The 14367-nt window shown below is 49.6% G+C and overlaps 1 protein-coding gene across 1 annotated transcript in view; it reads left to right on the forward strand.

Moving 5' to 3' along the window:
- The first annotated feature begins 5246 nt into the window (after positions 1–5246).
- TNS3 (tensin 3) overlaps positions 5247–14367 on the forward strand; it is a 269039-nt gene continuing 259918 nt past the window's right edge. The window contains exon 1 of the mRNA XM_055144430.1: positions 5247–5330. The gene's annotated coding sequence lies outside the window, so the exon portion shown is untranslated. The remainder of the gene's footprint in view (positions 5331–14367) is intronic.

Raw genomic sequence — 14367 nt, forward strand, 5'->3', positions numbered from 1 at the left:
TTCCACGGAAACACAGTTGTGTAGGTCAGTGGGCCCTTTGCTGACCTTGCTGTGTATCTTTAAATCCCACATCTGAGAGAGCTTATTCTGGATCTGTCCCTGTCCTCTGACTGACTTCACTCAGCATCGTCGCCTCTAGCCCACCGTATCTAAGCCTGGAAACAACCAGTGTTGGCAGGTTGTGTTATTCTTTTGATTTGCTTTATGGAACAGTCTCTGTCTTGGAAAGTTGCCCACTTCTCAGTCTGAAATTTATACTCTGCTCTCTCCTCTGTGGAGAATCTCACATCTCTCCTGAAAATTAAGTCTCTAACTTCCTCTAAGCAAAACTGTTTTACTTCGCTTCTGGTATCCTCCTAAAATTTTTTTCTGTGAGAAAAATGAGAATCTTCGAACCCTGGGCAGAGGTTAAGACTGGTCTTTCTTTTCCTCAAAGAGCAGCTCCTTTCCAGTCTGACACCACAGCTTCCTGAGAGTCCAGGTGCTCACCATGGAGCAAGAGTGGATGTCAGACACAGCCTGATGGATGCTGGGGGCTGATGCGACTAGTCCAGACCCTCCAGGTCTGGGATGGGCTGACAGTGGGTGAGATGTTCAGGAATCTTTCCCTGTTCTCAGAGTGGGGTTCTCCTCTATCACGGATGGTGTCAGTCACTCTGACCTATTTGGGAATTTCTGGACTGTTCAGATTTGTTTATTCTTCCACAGACAATGCTTAGTCTCTGCTGTGTCCCTTGGGTCAGCTCAGTACTGGGGAGGCAAAGACAGACATAAGAAGTAAGAAGCAGAAGGGCAACAAGGATGGCTAGGGCTCCAGGGCCCTCTACTCTGACGGCTTAGGTGAGGGCACATGAACCCTGTGCATACTGCTTGGGAGAAAGTGGTGCCGGCTCTCAGTCAGAGCTATTAGGGAGGAGGGGCAGCAGGGCTGTGCACATTCTGGACCTGTGTACTGTGTACTCTAGGGACCTTGGAATGCAGAGACAGATGCACGGGATTCTGTTCAGATTACATCTGGCTGCAAGAACATAAGACCTGGCTAGCAGAGGCTCACCAATGAGTCCCAGATGCGCATTTCTCCAGAACCCCAGATCCATTCAGTGAACAGGATTTCTCTCTTTCCACTATGTGATCATCGCGTTTGTCCTCAGACTTTCTGACTCTGCCTTCAAAGATGAGGCCAGGAAAGGACAGGGCCCTGCTTTCAGCAACGAGAGGCACCTTGACACTGTGCCTGGGGACGGTGAAGATGGAGCACCTTTTGATTTGCAGTCTGCTCTCAGGGGGACCAGCAGGTGGGGAACCTCTGCCCCACTTTGGAGACAATATGGATAGGTGAACTAACCATTCATCTGATGCAGGCCCAGTGTTGGGCACTGCCTGGGGGTGAAGTAGGAGACTGTAGGTCCTGTGATTGCATTGTGGTGTCCATATTTCTCTTAAGTTACATTTTTTAGGTGGGTCACTGGGAGGTCACCCTTGGACATCAACCTTCTTTGGCAATAGTTTCAGCCTCAGAAATTAGTGTTACCCAAGATTGCCCTCCCTCCTGGTAGTAGACCACATTAAATGACCACTCCATGTGCTCTGAACTTACTTATGCAGGTGTGGTGGAGGTGCTTACCAAATGGGGGGCTGCCACTTTACATCTCTGTCAACTTTCATTTTTCAAGGTATGAAACTTGTTATTTCCATATTGAAGGACTACCTGGTATTAACATGCACTCAGAAACCAGGCTCCCTGGGTCCATTTTGGCTGCACTTGTGTAGGATTACATAGCCTCAGGTAGTTTAGGTTTATTGGGTTACTCCTGTCACAGTGCTCCCATTCCTCTGTGTTTATTTGTAGCTTCTTTCTTAGTGTTCTGTTGACTTGCAAATATTGTTTTTCTTTTCTCCTTGAGTCCTTTGCATAGTTTATTCAGAGCAATGTCCTTTTTGTATGGACACAGGAAGACTTAGCAAATGCTATGCTTTGTAACCTGGGAGTCATTTGACTCTACATGATATTTTCCTTCTGGGCATCTGTTCTCTAGACCTAAGCCTCAGCTGCCCTTACTTCCTAGCACCCCCAAAAGCAGGGTCCCGACGAAGGACGGACGGGACGGACCCAGGGCATGCGATGAGTTGTGTGCTACCTTTGCATCGAGATGGGCCTGGCCAGAGTGCCTAATGCTTAACTATAAATTAAGAGCTGGGTCATAGATACATGCTGTCATGATCCAAACAGTGATAACTAGATTCGGACCCTGCTAGGGTTAGGAATGATTAATCTGGCCTGAGTGCTACAGTCTGAGCCTGTGGCAAGATGTTGCCAGGAGAGCTGCCTTGCAAGCCTCAATGCTATGTCCATACAAAAATAACTAGTATTCAGATGTGAATAAATTCTTGGACTAAGGAAAGAAGAAAAAACCTTAAGAGGTATTTCACCTGTGGGCCCTCAGGTAAAATACCTCTTAAGGTTTTTTCTTATGTTGATTTTGCTTCCTGGATGTGTGTAGCCCAGAGGGCAAGGAGGAGAGAGACAAGTGGGGGAGAGACTAGAGAAGGAGACAAGAGGCTGCAGTAGATCCAGAGAGAGGACCGAGCTAGGAGTGCGGGAGATGAGAAAGATGGAAGATTGAATAAACGGTAATTAATCAGCACTCAGTTTGGTCCTCGTTCTTCCTTCGCCTGTCCTTGGCCAATGGCCATCCCGATCCAGCTCATACACAGCGATTCCAGAGCACCGAATGCGGGCAGTGAGACAGAGCGCCCGGAGAACCCGAGAGTGCACACGCCCGTCGGCGTGCTTTAGTGTTTAGTGTTTTACACACTTGCATGTGCATTTGGAGACCAGGGGTGCCGTGAATTCATAGACTCACAGAAGGTTCAGGCATTCAGAGAAGGTGAGGATTGAGCAGTGGGTTGGAACTTGGGGCTCTGGAGACAGAAGGAGAGGGAGAGCATGATGTGTAACAGGAAGGTCTCAAAAGAGCTGGGATCTGAAAGCAGAACACAGGCCCAGACTCACTCCTTCCATTTCACAGTCTCTCCCTCCACTGTAGAGCTGTGAGAGTGGACCTCTGCTCATGCTTCCAACATTCAGCAAGTCTGGAAATGCAATTTTTCAGTGTAAGGAATAGAAATAAAATAACCTAGTCATCGCCTGCTACATTTTCTAATCTAGGCATGCAAAATTATCTCGGTTGTCATGGCCAAGACCTTTGTGGCGATGACAAACATTAAGAAATCTTGTTCCAGGAACAGAGGCAGCACACTCGTACCAGGACCAGCCCCTCCCCCACCAGTGCTGGTAAGGAAACAGTCACTCCTGGCCTCTGAATGCTTTCTTCTCAGTTCACTTGGCTTAGGATGATTGTTTTAAAATTTGAGATACATTTGGATGGGTAAGCATGGAAAATTTGTGATTTCCTTCCAGATTATTGCTGCATACTTAGTTTTTATTCAAATTCTTGAAAACTCAAAGTTATGGTCTGTGAAGTGGGGAGTGTCTGAGTGAGCTTCTGGACCAGACTTGAGCATCTTTAATTCAGATGATCCACCTTGAGGTTAAGGGAACAATGTGAGGGTGGAAAACTTAGGTTGAGGAAGCCCAGTTTTCTAGCTGTGAGATCTTGGTTGGGCACATTTACAAAAGCTTCTACAGAAGTTATGAACATGCAATTTATTTGGTCACCAATGTGCATTTCCTGATGCATTCTGGATGCCAGAATGCAGAAACGAGGGACTGCGTGTCCCTATTAGTCCCGACTTCACACTGCTGGCTCTGGTCTGAGGGCACCTGTGGTTTAGTGCAGTCAGTTTCTTTCCAGCACTGGTCTTTGGAGCAGTGCTGGCCATGGAAAGGTTGAAAATCACTGACCTACCTCCTTGGTTACAATAGCCTGTCTATGTGCAGGGCAAGTACCCTTCATGGGTGCCAACAGGCTGAAGAATGCTGGTCTAGTAGAGGGTTTCTCAAAGTGGGAGAAACAGCCCTTTAAGCCTAGGTTGGGGTCATGCAGGAGTGAGCCAGAGAGAAAGAAGTAGCCTCTGATGCAGTTGGGGGGTGGGGTGGCACTTTCTATTTGGTCCTTTAAGAAAGTATATTTTTCTTAAATATAGTTTTAGGGCAGTAGGTCACCAAAGTTTGGAAGCCTGGAGGTCTGGTGGAAGAGTCAATACTATTACAGAGGAGTTGGAAATTAGTAACTCCTTTCTGGTTCCTATTGTGTTCTATCCTGACTAACTTGGGCAAGTCACTAGGAATTTAAGTCAGTTTCATCATCTGCAAAATGGAAAAGTACTATCCCTGCACTGTTTTCAGGCAGGACCCACTAGTGGTGACTTCTCACCCCGGAAGAGCTGGCTGCTGCCTGCCCTCCTGCTCAGAGCTTCTTTCTAACTGGGCATGGCCTGCTCCTGGCCAGCCACATTCTGCTTGGATGCCCTCTGCTTACTTGTGGTATGGGATGGGTAGGTGGGTGGCCAACATATCAGGTGGCACCCAAGGGCTGTTTGCAGTGCTGAGCGCTGTGGCTACCATGCTCTGGACTGTGAGGTCCTGGGGGCAGAAACTGTTGCTCCTGACTGCAAAACTATCCCTGAAAGTTCATTTTAAGAAACTAAGTGATTTCTAAACTTCCCCCTGCCCCCTCCCTCCAGTAAGCAGGACCTCTATCACAACCATCAGTCTTAGGAACACAGGTGAGTAGATTGTCAGCTACAGGCAGGCAGGCGAGGTGTGTGTGCTGTGCATGTATGGAACAGTGCATGCTTGTGGATCAGTGTGTGTGTGTGTGTGTGCATGTGTGTGATATGTGTGCCTGCGTGTGTGGTGGGTGTATGGGTGTGTGCATGCACGTGCACTTGAGTGTAGGTGTTGATGTGTGTGTGCTTGTGCGTGTGTGCATGTGTATGCAGGAATGTGTACGTGTGTACTTATGTGTTAATGGATGTGCGCGTGTGAGTACATGGTTTTGCGAGCGCGTATGCCTGTGCACGTGTGTGGTCCTAGCTTCCGGGAAGCGGTGATTTGTGCGCAAACCGCCGGTGACCCCTGAGAGCCAGCTGCTCTGTACCCCAGGGTTCGGGTTTCCACTTGGTCCCTGCGGGAGGGCCGGGCCCTTGGCCTGGGTCCCCCAGGAAATGTGCGCTTTGTTCGGGCACCACGGCCAGGTGCCCGCGGCCAGAACGCGGCCGGCGGCGATTGCGAGCGCTGCCTCGAGGGGGCCCTGCGGGGGCGCGGGCGGCTGGCCAGGAGGACGGGCCTGCGCGCCGCCCGCCCGCCCGCCCGCCCGGCCCAGCCGCTGCGGCCATCGCCCCGCGGGACGGCGCGGCTCGTGCAGGTACCGGGCGGCTCTTTGTTCCGGGGGCGCGGGCTGGCGGCGGGGGGCGCGGGCTGGAGGCGGCGGGTACGGGGCGCGGGGCGCGGGGCGCGGGCAGCCGGGCTGGAGGCTGCGGGCGCGGGTCGGGGCGCGGGCTGGAGGCGGCGGGCGCGGGTCGGGGCGCGGGCTGGAGGCGGCGGGCGCGGGTCGGGGCGCGGGCTGGAGGCGGCGGCGCGGGGCGCGGGCCCGAGTGCAGACCTGGGTCCCGCCGCAGCCTGACACGTCCGAGGAGCGGGGTCGGGGCCCGCCCTGATTCGAAAGTACGCGGCGGGAAGGGACTCGTGATCTCCAATCCCCTTCTCAGGGCATGGATGTGGGCTCGGACCCCAACTCCGCACACACGCTCACACACGCGCTCACAGTCCCCCCAACCCCCCAACACACACACACACACGCGGGCACCCCCCCCCAATACACACCCCCTCAACACCCCGCCAACACCCCCCCAACACACACGCCCGACACACACGCACACGCACGCGCGCGCGGACACCCCCAACACCCCCCCCAACATACACCCCACAGCACACACTCCCAACACACACACAAACACAAACACGCGCACACACGCAGTCCCTCCCCCCCACACGAGCATGCACTCACACGCACACTTTGATCTTCAGACTTCTTGTGTTTCCCCCCACTCCTGGTGACATGAAAACCGTCTCCCAGGCGGCAGGAAGACGCTGGAAATGTGACTGTGGAAGTTAGGGCCAGGCCACCCGGCCTTCCGGGGCACCTTTGGGCATTTCTTGGTTAAGTTCCCTGTAGGCGCTTCCTCTCCGCAATGGAAGCTTTTTGGATGCGCTGCAGTTCTGCTTATAAAAGATACCTGCTTGTGCTCCAGACTCTTCCCTTTCTGGGACCTAGGAGGTCATATTTGCAAATCAATCAACAAGTACTAAGAAAGGCATTCCTGCGGGCTGGCTGGGAGGGATGGGGCGGCGCTTCCAGCCCGGGGCTGAGGAGAGATGCCTCTGTGAGCGCAGCTGCCGCCGGAATCTGGCAGGAGGCCAGGCTCCGGCCTCAGAGGCAGAGTAGTAATATCACAAAGTAATGCTGACCTTCGGACGAAGTGATAGCGTGGCAATAGCCCCTCCGCTCTTTGCTCGTGCTGAAGGCCTTGCGTGTATTCACTCTTGCATGTTCGTGCAAATAACAACCCTTTAAAAAAATTTATTATTTTTTATTAGTGAATCACCCTGAGGGTACAGATACAGACTTACATATTTTCGTGTTTGTGTTTCAGCCATACAATGCTCGAGTACCCATCCCTCCACCAATGCCCATTCTCCACCACCAATGATCCCAGTATCCCTCCCTCCCTCCGACCCATCCCCCCCAACCCACCCTGCCTCTGTGGCAGGGCATTCCCTTTTGTTTTCTCTCTCTCCTTTTGGGTATTGTGGTTTGCAATAGAGGTATTGAGTGGCCAACCTGTTCAATTTATAGTCTACTTTCAGCACTCATCTCCCATCCTGAGCAGGTTCTCCAGACCCCCTTTACTTGGTGTTCCCTCCTCTATCTGAACTGCCTTTTCCCCAGCATGTGAGGCCAGCTTCCAAGCTGTGGAGCAAACATCCTGGTACTTATTTGTACTATTCTTGGGTGTTAGTCTCTCATTCTGTTCTTTTATATTCCACAGATGAGTGCAATCTTTCTATGTCTGTCCCTCTCTTTCTGACTCATTTCACTTAGCATGATACATTCCATGTTGATCCACTTATATGCAAAGTTCAAGACTTCATCTTTTCTAACAGCTGAATAGTATTCCATTGTGTAGATGTACCAAAGTTTCTTTAACCAGTCATCTGTTGTTGGGCGCTCAGGTTTTTTCCAGATTCTGGCTATTATAAACAGTGCTGCGATAAACGTACAAGTGCAGATGTCATTTTGACTATACTTTTTTGACTCTCCGGGATATATTCCCAGAAGTGGTATTGCTGGGTCAAATGGGAACTCAATTTCTAATTTTTTGAGAAGCGTCCATATTGTTTTCCAAAAAGGCTGAACAAGTCGACATTCCCACCAGAACAGTGAAGGAGGGTCCCTTTCTCCCCACATCCATGCCAACACTGGTTTCTTTTGTTCTTTTGGATGTGTGCCAGTCTCTGTGATGTGAGGTGGTATCTCATTGTTTTGATCTGCATCTCCCTGATGATTAGTGATGAAGAGCATTTTTTCATGTGCCTTTTGGCCATTTGTATCTCTTCCTTGGGAAAGTTTCTGTTCATTTCTTCACCCCATTTTCTGAAGGGGTTGGATGTTTTCTTCTTGTAGAGTTCAACCAGTGCTTTATATAGCCTTGATATCAACCCCTTATCAGATGGGTATTGGGTGAATATCCTTTCCCATTCTGTAGATTGTCTTTGTATTCTGGTCACTGTATCTTTTGCAGTGCAGAAGCTTCTTAGTTTAATATAGTTCCATTTGTTTATCTCTGTTTCCACTTTGTTGGTCAGTGGTGCGTCATCTTTGAAAATAACTTTAGCTTCAATGTTGTGGAGGGTTTTGCTGACCTTGTCTTCAATGTACCTTATGGATTGTGGTCTGATGTTGAGGTCTTTGATCCATTTTGATCTGAATTTTGTGCATGGTGCTGGGTCGAGGTCTAAGCCCAATCTTTTGCATGTGGCTGTTCAATTATGTCAGCACCATTTGTTAAAGAGGCTTTCCTTGCTCCACTTCACATTTCTTGCTCCCTTATCAAAGATTAGATGATCATACATTTGGGGTTGTATGTAGGGATATACCACCACCCTGTCCCATTGGTCTTCGGCTCTGCCTTTGTTCCAGTACCATGCTGTTTTAATTGTTACGGCTTTGTAGTAGAGTTTAAGGTTGGGAAGGGTGATGCCTCCCATTGTCTTTTCCCCCAAGAATTGTTTTAGCTATCTGTGGGCGTTTGTGGTTCCATATGAATTTCAGGATTGCTTGATCCATTTCTTTGAAGAATGTCATGGGTATCCTTATAGGGATCGCGTTGAATCTGTATAATGCTTTGGGGAGTATTGCCATTTTGACAATGTTGATTCTCCCTATCCATGAGCAGGGGGTGTGTTTCCATTTTCTCATGTTCTCTTTTATTTCATGGAGTAGCATTTTATAGTTTTCTTTGTATCACTGTATCACTGTCATCCTGTTGTTCCTTGATTTACTGGAGCGGACACCAGTAACGTCTCTATTACACTCAGCCCTGAGATGTTAGCAACCTCACTTTACTTGTCTTACCCAATGATTGGAGGCTCTTTCAGGGTCAGGGGAATGAGACCTATCGTTTCTGTTTTTGGCGTATCGAATACACCACGGGTAGCTTGCCAGGCTCTGCTGTGCGGGCGGGATACTCTCAGTAGCTTGCTGGGCTCTCCGAGAGGCATGTGTATATCTGTTACTGTATATGGGATATGAAGACGCCACAGTAGCTTGTCAGGTTCTCCAAGAGGGAGAACTAGGCTATTAGATGCCTTTCAGGAAATGGTTTTATAGTCTCTGGATGTTGGCCATTGATGGGATTACACGGCACTGGGGGCAGTCTCTGGGGGATCTGGGTGGAAGAGGCCCAGTCCTGATCCAAGCAGCCTTGGTGATATCGGCCCCGGGTCCCACACACCTGGGTCCCTCCACTGGCTCCCCTATGTGTGAGGCTTGTCCGACCGTGTGGAGAGTGGCCCTGAGCATGGCTGTGACTGGGTTCCGGATGTCTTCAACTGTCGAGGCTCTTTGTAGAGGTCCTTTTCTTCCTTAGTTAAGGTGATTCCAAGGTACTTGATTTTCTGGGGCACAACTGTAAATGGAATTGCTTTTTTCATGTCGCGTTCCTCTGTCTCATTATTTGCTTATAGGAAGGCCATGGACTTTTGGTTATTGATTTTATAGCCTGTGACTTTACTGTACAAGTCTATTGTTTCTAAGAATTTCTTGGTAGAGGCTTTAGGATTCTCTAGATATAGTAACATATCATCTGCGAAAAGTGAGAGTTTGATTTCTTCCTTTCCTATCTAGATGCCCTTAATGTCTTTTTCTGCCTAACCACTATTGCAAGTACTTCTAGTACTATATTGAACAGAAGTGGTGAGAGTGGGTATTCTTGTCTTGTCCCTGATCTTAGAGGAAAGGCCCTTCGTTTTTCCCCATTGAGGATAATGCTTGCCATGGCTTTGTGGTAGATGGCTTTGACTATCTTGAGGAAAGTTTCTTCAAAATCCATTTTGATGAGAGTTTTCATCATAAACAGGTGTTGGATCTTGTCAAATACTTTCTCTGCAGCTATTGATATGATCATATAATTTTTATCTTGACTTTTGTGGACATGATGGATTATGTTGATTGATTTCCGAATGTTAAACCATCCTTGCATCCCTGGGGTGAATCCCACTTGGCCGTGGCATATGATCTTTTTGATGAGTTGTTGGATTCTATTTGCTAATATTTTATTGAGGATCTTCACATTAGTGTTCATCAGGGATATTGGTCTCCCAGAGAGAGAGCTGGTTTTCAGTCTTAACTGCTTCTGTGATGATGTGTTCTTTCCAGAGACTCTACTTTGAAAACACCAGTACATCTAAAGTTTGCCTATGGCTTAGGACTGGAAGGACAGTACAATCTGAAGGAAGGAAGGAAGGCACTTTCCTTGCATGTGGCTGTCCTGGGTTCAGTCCCTGATATCAGATGTGGTCCCCCTGAGACTCAACAGGAGTGATCCCTGAGCAGAGCCAGGAGTAACTTTGAGCTCCACTGGGTTACCCCACCCCCTCCCAATGCCCAGTATAGCCTCTTCAAAATGCTCCTGAATGCTGGGATTTCTCTTGGGCTTGGAAACAGCTTTGAATCTCTTGGGGTGTTGAGTCTTCAGACTGAGGTCTGCAGTGCATGAGCTCAGCGGAGGAAGGTGTTTCTTTCTCTTTATTACAAAGCAGCAAGCTAGAATCACAGGGTTTCTGGAGTCCCTTTTATTGTGCTGTGAGGACTGGTGACTACCCTCTGTCTTGGCTTCGGTAAGTGGGGCCCCTACCCTGTTTGTAGTGGCTGGCCTCTCCTTAGGGGAGGTCTTGCTTTTCAGACGTGTGTGTGCTGGAACTCTGCCCAAGTTCCTCTGGGATACCAATGGCCCTGGGCAGCCTTGCCCAGTGTCTCCTTGCTTGGTGTCTCGCTGAGGAGGGAAGACAGTGGTGAAGCCAACAGAAGCCCATCAGTGTGCCCGCAGTGTCCCTAGGAGAGGATGAGCCCTGGACATTTAAGGGTAGTTATTTTGCTTTCACAGAGAGAAATGATCTGGGCCGGAGAGATAGTACAGGGGGTAAGGCCTTGCCTTACGTGCCTTACATGCGGCCGGCTGGCCCGGGTTCAGTTAACGGCATCCCATATGGTCTCCTGAGCACCATCAGGAGTGGAGTGGTTCCTGAATGCAGAGTCAGGAGTAACTGTGGAGCATCCAGGCCAGATATGCGGGGTGGGGGAGGGAGGGAGGAAGGAGGAAGGGGGGTGGGAGAGAGAGAGAGAGAGAGAGAGAGAGAGAGAGAGAGAGAGAGAGAGAGAGAGAGAGAGAGAGAGAGAGAGAGAGAGACTTACTGATTGATTTTGAACTACACTGGCACAGTTTAGGTGCTCCTCCTAGCTCAGTTCTCTTGGGTTGCTTCTGGTGGTGCTGGTCTGGGGTAGGGGCACATGGTGTAGTGAGCTGCACCTGGGCCACACATATGCAAAGCATATGTTCTGTTTCTTTGAACCATCACCCAGTTAGAAAATGTGTTTCAAGAGATCCTGTCAGCCAGTGATGAGGAAAACTTCCTGTGGAATACTTCCCATGGCACCAAGGAGGTGCTCCGTTTAGCCATGGTCACTGTTCCGTGGAAGAGTTACCTGGTCCTGTCACTTTCTCTCTGCTCACTTGCTGTTGGCTTAGTCCCCTTACCAGAAGATTCGTCTCCTGAGTAGGTGGTTTGACATGAACAGGTGGTTGTCATCTGGACCTGATCATTGCCTGAACATGCAAGTTTGGATTTTTGCCTCTATTTTTATAATTGGGCATTGAGGCTCAGCAGGCTTGGTGACTGCCTCTGTGGTGGGGCTGATTAGGTGTGGAAGGTGCAGAGCCCATGTATGTTGTTCACCCATCAAAGGTGCATGTCCTCTAGGTCACTGGGTGACTGGGCTGGAAACCTGGGACTTTTTTTTTTTTTCTTTTTGGGTCACACCTGGCGATGCACAGGGGTTACTCGGTTTTACACTCAGGAATTACTCCTGGCGGTGCTCAGGGGACCATATGGGATGCTGGGATTCGAACCCGGGTCGGCCGAGTGCAAGGCAAACACCCTACCCGCTGTGCTATCGCTCCAGCCCCAAACCTGGGACTTTTTGGCAAGTCCAGGTTCCCCCAGAATTTTTTTGCCAGCTGTGATCACTCCTTTTTAGGCTGCCTGAGAGGACCTGGGCTCCAGCTGGTGAGGGTCCAGCCCCAGCTGCTTCCTTAGTGGCAGATTTGGGCCTTTCTTTTCTCTTCTTCCTTCCTCCTTCTGCTCTAATTATGGCCTGTGGAAAGCTGCCTTTCCTCTTCCTCTTCTCTGGGGAGAGATAATAGCACTCTTTCTCCCATTGCAGGCCCACCTTTGTTTCAAGACTTGGAAGATATCTGTAGGATTCCTTTCTCCAGCTTCCCACCCCACAAACAGCCTTACTCCCATAGCACCCTGCACCCCCCTTTCACCGCGTCTCTGTGTCACCTTTCTAAAACCATCTTTCTAAAAACTATAGGGCTGAAGCGATAGCACAGCGGCTGACCCGGGTTCGATTCCTCCATCCCTCTCGGAGAGCCTGGCAAGCTACCGAGAGTATCCTGCCTGTATGGCAGAGCCTGGCAAGCTCCCCGTGGCATATTCGATATGCCAAAAACAGTAACAAGTCTCACAATGGACACGTTACTGGTGCCCGCTCGAGCAAATTGATGAGCAACGGGATGACAGTGACAGACAGTGACAGGCTTGATCACACCCAGCAGTGCTCTGTGTGGTGCTGGACATGGAACTGGGCCGACCGTGTGCACGGCAAGCACCCTGCCTCCTGACTGGGTGCGTCTTGAGTATATATTTTCTGGAACTGGTTATGCACAGTGAAAACCAATTCTTAAGGTTTTTGAACGCACAAAAATGGAAGCTTTGCAGCAGAGTAAGCAGGTGAATGTCTCTGGGGAGTGGCTCAACCACAGGCTCTGTGATAGATGCCTGAAGTTGCTTTGCTTTTCCTGTTGAGGCTGTTGTTGGGAGCTAGTTATTTCACACTGGAGGGTTCAGGAATCTGATCTTTTCCCATTAACCCTGGAACACAGCTGCAGTGTGTTGCTTTGCACTCATTGTGGAGCTGAATGTACGGGGTGCAGGAGCAGGCCTGCATCTGGCCCCGTAAGTCACCCTGGGGCCAGCCTGGCCATTAGCCGGGGTGTCTGTGTTCTGTACACATTCCTCCCTGCTCCAGAACAAAAGGGCTCCTTTGACTTGGTCCTGGCCTTTCTCTCTGCTCGTAATCCATCACCTTTCTCAGAGAGCTTTCTTGAGTGTTAACCCCTCACTACTGGTGATTTTGGATGCAGATCAAAGGTAGAGTTCAGAATGCTGGTGGCCACAGACCTGGGGTGAAACTGCCCTTTGTTGCGACTGTCCCCTGGGTTCCCTACCGCAGCCTGTAGTCATCTCTGTCTGATGCAGTCTGTCCAGCTTCCCTTGGATCGAATCTGATTGTGTTTGCTGCTACTCTGGGTGCAGAAAGTTCTGAAAGTTCTGATTCCCCTCTGGGGACGCAGGTGTGATAAACCTGAGGACTTGTGGATTGGTCTTGAGTTAGGTCCATAGGGACAGGTGTGTTTCCAAGGGACAATATCTATACTGTCCCTTGTCCTCTGGAGTGTTGTGTCGTGGCGGCGAGGCTGGAGGGGTGGCTGGCCTAGATGATGAGGAATGTGGCTTTTTACTCCTGTGCCTGGAGGGGACAGGTATCTGTCATCTCTGCAGCCTAGGAAGTAGAAATTTCCCAAGTAATGCACATGTCTTCTTAGATGATTTTTGACTCCTTTTCTATTTAAAAATTTTTTTTTTGTTCTGTTGCTTAAATTGCTCTATGTATATAAGTGCATTCAATTTCCGACACCTTTTGGTCCCTGGAGTGCAGCTAGAGCAGCCCCTCAGCACTAAACTGAGAATGGCCCCTGAACATCCCTGGGTCTGGCTCCAAGACAAAACAAAGAATTATTTAATGTAATATGTGCACATTGTGAACTTTGAAAGGATATATTTTTCTGACATTCTCACCTCAGGGAAGTTCTCAGGATTCTGTTTTTGAGACCATATAGATAGTTTTGTGCCCTGCATTTTGGCATCAGCATGGCAGGAGAAACATCTGCTCATCTGGGATAACGTTGCACATACAGTGTTGGAGGCAGTTCTTTCCCGAGGGTGTGGACGTGTGGTGATCCTCCGGCCACACTTGCCTCTGTGCGTTCTGGCTTGGAGATCACTGGAAGGATCCAGACTCATCATGTCCCTGAAGTTACTTAGGAGGTGGTTCAAGATCAAAGAGCACAAGCTTCTGTTTCGATTATTGTGGTAACATTGTGTAGCATAAATTTATCATTTTAAGCATGTACAGTTAAGCATGAAGGGCGTCACATGCAGTGCGGGCATCACCACCGTCTCTATACAGAACTCTTTCAAAGACTCTTTTTATTCAAGCACTGTGAGTTAGCTCTGATCCTCCTCCAGTGGCAGTTTCCCTCCCACCCCAGCCTACTTTCTATTTTTTTAAAATTTTCTTTTTCAGTCCACACTCTGCAGTGCTCAAGGCTTACTCTTGGCTCTGCACTCAGAGGTCCCATGGGGACCCCCGTGGGTTTTGAGGACTGAAGCCTGGCCAGCAGCGTGCAAGGCCAGCCCCTCCGCACTGTTCTGTCCCCCAGTCCAGCCTGCTTCTTTGGCAGGTGCAGCTTTGTTGCTGCAGCTAATGCCTCATGCTT

This window comes from Sorex araneus, chromosome 7 (genome assembly GCF_027595985.1).
Source record: "Sorex araneus isolate mSorAra2 chromosome 7, mSorAra2.pri, whole genome shotgun sequence".
In the NCBI taxonomy this organism is placed as follows: domain Eukaryota; kingdom Metazoa; phylum Chordata; class Mammalia; order Eulipotyphla; family Soricidae; genus Sorex; species Sorex araneus.